At 39.7% G+C, this 8,535-nt stretch overlaps 1 long non-coding RNA gene across 1 annotated transcript; it reads left to right on the plus strand.

The window, feature by feature from the left end:
• Positions 1–838: 838 nt before the first annotated feature.
• Positions 839–1,633, plus strand: LOC127042411 (uncharacterized). The gene is made up of 4 exons (XR_007771935.1): positions 839–935; positions 1,027–1,081; positions 1,161–1,213; positions 1,512–1,633. It is a non-coding gene; the product is annotated as an uncharacterized LOC127042411 (long non-coding RNA).
• The last annotated feature ends 6,902 nt before the right edge of the window (positions 1,634–8,535 follow it).

An 8,535-nucleotide genomic window follows, 5' to 3' on the forward strand; every position in this document is an offset into this window, starting at 1 on the left:
AACATGTAAGTCTGCAAAAACAGTTTAGCGTTACAAAACTAATGTGTTGTAACAAAAAAGGTTTTTTTTTTTTTTTTTTAATTTTAGGCTAATCCGGGCCATTTTATAGTAAAAACAGCAGGCTCTTGCAGCAGCTCTTAGCAAAAACAGCCTCTGTTAGTCAGTAAATTAAAAATAAAAAGAACAAAACATAACAAGGTCTTCTTTTAAAGCAAAAGAACGTCAAAAACAGGTATTAAGAAGCATACTAATTTACTATCAAAACTAAGCTTTTTAACCATTAAAGTTTAAAAGCTAAAGTGTGTAGCCAAAAACTTTCCCGCGTTTTTTAAAAAACCAACTAAGACAACTCCCCCTCCGCTCTTAGCTAAACAGCCAGAGCCTTCGGCTTTTTTTTAACTCTGTAACAAAAGCTAAAGAGCGTTTTAACATATGTTTTAAAGAAATACATAATTTTTTTAACTTACTAACAATGGAAAATAAGTTGTGTAAAAGTTTAACGTGGTTTATTTTTAAATTAGCAGTTTTGTTTTAAAAACTAAGGCCATAAAACAAATTAAAGAAATACAGGTTGCAGTTTTTAAAAAGTTTTTGGCTACAAGGGTGTAAATGGGTACATTACCATTTAAAAAAGGCTTTTTATTAACTGTTTAAACACATTTACTATAAAAAAATAACATTTTTAGCCATTAAAGCTAAACTACGTAGGCACTCCCCAACCCACACCCGCCTTTTTTTCCTAGAAAAGTGCTCTTTACACACCCTGTTTTTTTAAAGTAACGCCTTTTTAAATATTAATTTTCGGTGGTGGGGGGCAAAACCTTTTTTGTAAAAACAGGTTTAAACCTATCAACAGAGGAACAAAAAACTGAACAAGATTGTTAAAGAAATATTGCTAATAGAAGACTTTTACCGTTATGGGGAGCAACAACATGGTAAGAAACCTTACTATAATTTGCGTGGGTCGCCAAGATATTACACTAGCGTTATGGTTAGTTAAAAGTCAATATTTTTTCTTTTAAATAGGACGAGGCCTTTTTTCTTGACATTCCAGATGCCGCGCTACACGCTTTAAACTTTGGTAAGCTAATTAATATGCTACACAAGTATAATTAATTTTTAAGATAAAGGTTTTAAAAAAATTTATTTTTTTAATTCAGAACAAGATGGAAGTCAAAACCACCCAATAGTTTTCCTGAAATTACAGAAGAAGGTGTGAACTGTTTTTTAAATATATGGTTTTTAAAATAAAAAAATCTGATGTTGGAAATAGTGTGCATTTTAGGGGTTTGAAAACGCTTAAAGCTTTTACTGTACAAAAGTTGCCGTTCTACCGCCCCAGCGTGGTGTAAACTATAAGAGCGCTTTATTTTGTACATTGTATTTTAACGCGGTTTTTAGCCCGCTTATTGCAAAAACGTTTTTAAAATATATATATTTGGGGAACAAGTTTGTTGTTGTTAGTTAAAGAAAGCCGTGCTAAAAAACATTCTTTTTATGTGTATCGGCAGACTCATCAAGCGTTATTCCTCAAGAAGAAATGTTGAAGGGGAGCGCGCTAAAAGAGGCCAAGAACTTTCCCTTTGAGGCAGCTGCAGTTGGAAGCAAGGGTATTAAGCACAGCGATTTTGAACAGCCCAGCGCGTCCAAATCTCTTATTGCACAAAACCAGCCGGCACTAAAAAAGGCCAAAAAGTCTACCTCGTTTCAGGGAGGGGGGAAAGGGGCTCAGACCCACCCAGCTTTTGAACCTCACAAAGCTACCTCTACAACTTCCAGGAAACATGGTAAGCGAGGCAGAGGAGTTAAAGCCCCTAGTTTTCAACAGACCTTTGCCTCCCCGACCCAAACCAATTAGCTTTAAAAACAAACAACTCTGTGGAAGCAACCGTGTTGACGGGTGGTTTGAGCAGGGTAAAGAAGTTAACCCCCCGGCTTTTGGAACCCGCAAAACCCTTGCCACAAATAAGAATCTTCCTGTGGGGCTGGCTGCATCAGTTGCTGCTTGTAACGAGTTGTTTAGTGTTTGTACATATCTAAAGCGTTTAATAGATAAAGAAGTTTTCAAAGCTAATTCTTGACGTGTTTCAAAAACAAAATTTACAGAAGAAAGGGTGGTTTTTAGACCAAAAAATAGCAGATACACGGGCACTAATTGAAAAAGTGGAAGGTGCGATAAAGGGGGAAGGAAGAGCCTGACTATACATGAAACCTAAAAATGTAAAGAGGGGTAGGGGAAAAAAATGGAAAAAAAAAATCTAAAATAGTAAGAAGGGTTTTGGCCAAAAACATAAAAAAAACCAAAGCTATTTTAAAAAACAACCCCCCAACCAAGAAAGGGAAATAGACCCTCCCACCCCTTCTTCTTCTTCTGAAGGTCCAGATTTCCCCGCTCCTGAAACACCACCACAGGTGTATTTGGAGCGTGTAAGATACTGGATAAGACCCCGAAGGTTTAAGGCTTATGAATATTTTGAAGAATTTCGTTTTGCTAATTTGGACAGAGTAACGGGGTTCACAGAAACCAAGGCGGCCATCGACATCGCTTTTCAAAATTTGCTAGATGATATCAGGTGGACCCTGAAGATTTTGTACAGCTACGCTTAAATGTCCCGGGGATAAATCACCAGCTCTTTTCTTTACGGAGGCCTTGGGAAAATTTAAACGACGTAGATTTTTTAAATAACATCGCTAATGTGTTGCAAAGTAATGTAGAGATTGTGTGGTCCGAAACTTTACGCCTGGCTGTTATACTTATTAATAACAGGGTTGGTGGAGTTGGGTCTCTAAGCCCTCTAAAAACTATTAAGTACAGTAAAATTTTTGAAAAAAAAAAGAAAACATTTAATTGATTTAAATAACCAGGGTAACAACGTGTCTTTTGCGGGTAGCGTGCTGGGTCTTCTATCAGATAAAAAAGTTATAGATGCCCAGCTGTTTGAGGGGGCCAAACACCTTCATCTGCAGTTGGGGTTTTCGGACCAAAAAATGATTAGCTTGACAGACGAGAGCTCTTTCGAAGTGCGCTTGGGGGTAGCTATTACCGTTATGTACTATGAAAATGAAAATTGGTGTTTTTTTACAACGGGGGGTGTACAGCCTTCCCACGGCCTTTGAATTTAACGGGTGTTTTTTCACCGGTGCCCCATTTGCTATTGCGAAAATGATTAGGACCCGTTGCTTAAGGCAACCTACGGACAGCTGTACAACAGAACCATCATTAAGGCTGAATTTTTAAAAAGCCAGGGGTTTTAGGTAAGGACCGTGTGGGATCACGAGTGGCAAGCCATGCTAGCAAACGATAACCGGTTGGAAAATTTTTTACGAGAAAAAAAGCTGCCGCAAACTTTGGTTCCTAGAGACGCCCTTTACGGTGCTAGAACAAACGCCATTTACCTTTATTACAAACCGCAGCCCGGGGAGCAGGTTCATTACTCCGATTTTACCAACCTCTACCCTTTTGTTAACAAAACTAAACAATATCCTGTGGGACATCCCGTTATTGTGTATGAGGGTTTGGGGATATCTGCCAGTACTTTGGCATTGCCAAGGTTAAAGTGTACCCTCCAAGAGGTTTGTATTTTCCCGTGTTACCATACAGGGTTGATGGTAAACTAATGTTTCTCCTCTGCGCCCTTTGTGCAGAAACAAAACAAAAGGACCCCTGCAGGCACAGTCAAGAGGAGAGGGCTTTAACAGGGGCTTGGTGCCCTATAGAGTTGGTGGAGGCTTTAACAAAGGGTACAGAATCGCTGAAATTTATGAAGTCTGGCATTTTAACCGCTCTTCCGATACCCTGTTTTCGGACTACATTAAAACACACCTAAGACGAAAACAAGAGGCTTCGGGGTTCCCTCACTGGTGTACGGACAAGTTTAAAAAAGAACAGTACCTTAAACAGTACCGTGAAAAAGAAGGTGTGTGTCTGCGTCTTAAAAAAATTAAGGCAAACCCCGCAAAAAGACAAATCTCAAAGCTGTTTTTAAATTCCCTGTGGGGAAAATTTGGTCAGCGAACAAATTTGACTAACACTAGTATAGTAACGGACCCCGACGAGCTCTTCAAGTACGCTTTTGTACCTTATTATGATGTGTCATCGTGCGAGTTTATCGATGATGACACAGCCGTAGTGTCTTGGAAGTACGCAAAAGAACACTACACCCATTCCAGCAAAACTAAATTGTTTATAACGTGCTTTACCACCGCTTATGCTGGGCTAGAGGTCGACCGCTTGCTAGACCGTTTACAGCAGCGGAGTCTTTATCATGATACGGATTCTATAATTTTTGTAAGTAAAGAAGGGGAGCGGAATCCACCCCAGGGGATTATTTAGGAGATTTAACTAGCGAAATACGCCCAGATGATCACACTGTGGAGTTCGTGTCCGCGGGACCTAAAACATAGGGGTACAAACTCTCCAGCGGTAAAGCCTCTATGAAATTAAAAGGAACCACACTTAACTCAGGAAACACTGAAAAAATTAATTTTGAAAGCTTAAAAGAACTCGTCTGGGATTACCTCGCGGGAGAGGACCCAAAAGAAATAGTAACACAGCAGCCATGAATCGTAAGGGTAAAAAAACACTGGTTAATGGAAACAGGGACTCAAAAAAACACCCAAGAAGTCATTTACGACAAAGGTTTTGGAGCATGAGCTTTCGTGGGTGAATACCCACTTCCACAGATACATGAATCTGAGGAAGTGGGTATTCACCCACGAAAGCTCATGCTCCAAAACGTCTTTTAGTCTATAAGGTGCCACAGTATTCTTTGCTGCTTTTACAGATTTACGACAAAAGAGCCCTCGAGGAGGCTTTTAAAACTTTGCCGAACAGCTATTAATAATTATGAAAAACCACGTTCAGTTTGTTAATCCCTTTTCCTTTTTGCTCTGTGGTACGTCAAATTCTGGAGAATCATATTTTATATATCAGTTGTTAGAAAATGTCACAAACTGTTTTCGTGTATGCCTGAAAATATTTTGTGGTGTTATAGCTGTTGGCAGCCGCTGTATACAGAGTTGCTCCAAAAATTTTCATGTATTACATTTTTGAAGATTACCTAACACATTTAATGATGAACATTTATTTCGTGGTTAACAATGTAAAATAAAAGACGTAAACAAAATTTTATTCGTGCACCTCTTTAAACACACGCAAGATAAACACTTTTGAACATGTTGAAACATGCTTAAAACAGGTCTGGACATGCCAGAATTATCACAGAACTATCAGAGGACGCCCAATTGACCTGACACAAGCTAAAGCGCTAAGCGTGTGGAAAACCGTCTACGGGGGTAATTTTAAAATAAAGTCGGAACGTGTGATTTCTAAAAAAGGGGATCAAGTAATAGTATCTAGAACAAAGTGTACTGTTGCAAAGGGGTATCAGCAAACCTTTACCGATGAAATATTTATCGTGTCAGGGGTTTTATTAAGAGGACAAAGACAGGTGTATGCATTACAAAATTATGAAGGGGAGGAAGTCGTGCGGTCTTTTTATCCTGACGACTTACAAAAAGTAAACCCTAACGAGGACTGCGTTTACAGGGTAGAAAAAATTTTAGCAGAAAAAGGTCGGGGTATAAACAAATTTTTTTTGTAAAATGGAAAGGCTGGCCTAAGAAATTGAATAGTTGGCTTAAAGCGTCTCAAGAGCACTACCTTTAATAAAAAAAATGACTGAACAAACTTTTTACATGACCTTACCAAGCAACGCCTGAGCGGGGTTTTTTCCCTCAAAATACTAGTTCCAATTTTACAATACAGCTAGCCAAGCCGTTAAATTTAATAGGGCGGTGTTATGTCGCTTTATCGGAAATTTATTATTGTCACTTTTGGAGCACGCTTCTTTACGAAACAGCATTTACTTTAGCCTCGGAAAAAAATTCGAACCTACAACATGGATGCCGGCTATTATTCAATCATTCACCATTTAATAGAAATAATCAAGAATATAGACAAAGACGCCGAAAAACCAAATACATACGTTATTTACAACCCTGTGACTAGAAGCGTTCAGTGAAAACCAAACCATGGAAAGTAGTTTCTTTCCCACAGGGGGTAAATTGGCAAAAATATTGGGAATGCTTTCAAATCATCCGTGTAGGATAGTACCCCGCAGACATAATGGGGGGGGGTTAACGCTTTATACGTGTACACGGATATAGTGGAACATCAGTTAGTGGGGGACTACTGTGTGCCGCTGTTCCCATCCGCGGTAGCAACAACGAATTTATTACAATACCGTATGACAAACCGCATTAGGTCCCCGTAAGTAAACAGCACTTCAGGACCATTACTATTGAAATAAAGAAGGATGGAAATAACCGCGTTTCATTTAGTTTTGGAAAGATAATTGTTAAACTATATTTGCGCCCCCAAGAAGCTGGAGAATTGTGACTAAGAAAAACTATGCGGACCCCTTTTTGTATAGAAACTACTGCAAGGCCCAGGCTGGCTATGCCTTAGCAGGATATCAAGGATTACTCGTTACGTACGGGATAGGTTTAGAAGGCATATTTCGCAGTCTCTTTAGAAAAGCCGTGCCGCTTTTAAAAAGAGGTTTTTACATTATTAAACCCCATATAAAACAGCCGCAAAAAATATAACCAAAGATGTCGTAAACCATGTTTCTAGCGCAGTTAAAAACAAAACAGGAGCACAGGAAGGTTCCGGTTTAGCGGTAATGAGAAGAAAAAGAGCAGCGATTCGCCAGCCATTTAAAGGACCATATAGACCCTTTAAAAAAAAAGCTGTCGGAAGACGTCTTAGCCATATACCTAAAAGGCCTCCTAAGAAGAGGAAGCGTCTCGTTCCCCGCGATAAAAGGGTTATATTTTAAAATGGCTTTTATTCATTGTGGATCTGTCGAATGCACCAAAATCAGAACTGGATTTATTTCAAATAGCCCCTACAAAAACCAGTATTTAAAATAGCTTTTTATGTAGAGGTACCTCCTTTGGCCGCTTTTAGGGTAAACCCACCTCTTGAATTTTTTATTTCGGGACTTGGGGATCATTTCTTAGACCTCAACAACACGCTGCTGTAAGTGTGCTGCAAGGTGATAAAAGAAGACTGGTCAGACATTGATGATGATGCCCGGGTGGCCCTAACAAACTACCCCATCGCCACTCTTTTTAACCAGCTGGATGTTACTTTAGGCGATCGTCTTAATAGACAGAGCAACAATTGTTACCCTTACAGAGCCTTAATAGAGCTAATTTTAAACGAAAGCCAAGACACCCTCGCTACGCAGTTTTGGACAGGCGGATTTTATAAAGACACTGCTGGGGGCCAGGAAAGCACCCTTTTGGTTGGCCAGGCCAATGAGGGCTTTATACGCAGGGCCGGAATAACGGCCGGCAGCAGGATACTGGATTTGTTGGGACCTTTACACAGCAATTTGTTTTTAAAGAAAATCTACTGCTAAATGGTGTGGATTTAAGAATTAAACTATCACGTAGAAAAGATGTTTTTTGCCTCATGAGCGGGACTGAAAACCAGAATTATGAAGTACACATTATTTCGCCGTCTTTGTTTTTACATCGTGCAAAAGTAAACCTGGAGGTTCGTTTGGGGCACGGCGAAGCTTTAATGACCGTCAACGCTAAGTATCCCGTAGACCGGGTAAGCATAAAGGTGTTTAGCATACCGGCCGGCAGTCGTGTCAGTTACCAGGAAAACCTTTTTTTAGGACAGCTACTCAAGCAGCTAGTAGTCGGTTTTATAGATAACGACGCCTTCAGCGGCAGCTACGTCAAAAATCCTGTTAACTTTAAGTATGTGGATGACGAACAGGTGCCAGCAAATCCCCTACAACCCGATTTTGAAAATGGAACCTGCGATGAATTTGCCCAGGGCTATACGCTGTACGCCTTTGATTTGTCCCCATATCAGGAGTGCGCCGATCATTATTCTTTAATTAAAACTGGAAACCTGAGAGCGGAAATTCGGTTTGCAACGGTTTTGCCGTCTACGGTTAACATGATAGGGTATGGGGTTTTTGATAACGTGCTCGAAGTAAATCATAGAAGAAACGTTCTGTTTGACTATATGTAATCATGCACACCGTGCAGCTACGTGATATTTTATCAAAAGACCCTTCTTTTTTAGATGCTTTTTCTAGCGACTTGCTTCCGAAAGGTTTTGAGTCTTGAAGACCTTTGGGGTATATTGTTAACACCCACCCCCAAAAGTTACCCGGGGAACATCTGTTGGCCCTTTATTTTCCAAAACGGGGGCCCGGCGAGTTTTTGACTCCTGCGGTTTTTCACCACACAGTAACTTTTTCCCTAAGTCTATTATGAATTTTTTAAACCGTAACTGTGATAAAGTTGTGTTTCATCAGAGACAACTACAGGACCTCCTAGCACTAACCTGCGGTTATCATTGGATTTTTTTTTTAAAAGAGCGTAATAAGGGTTTATTTTTTGATTGTATTTTAAAGTTGTACACAGATGATTTACCAGAAAATGACTGCTTGGTGGTGCAATTTGTAAAAGGAAGAAGACCCGGCATGCCCAGACCTGTTTTAA

This window comes from Gopherus flavomarginatus, unplaced genomic scaffold (genome assembly GCF_025201925.1).
Source record: "Gopherus flavomarginatus isolate rGopFla2 unplaced genomic scaffold, rGopFla2.mat.asm mat_scaffold_40_arrow_ctg1, whole genome shotgun sequence".
Lineage (NCBI taxonomy): Eukaryota > Metazoa > Chordata > Testudines > Testudinidae > Gopherus > Gopherus flavomarginatus.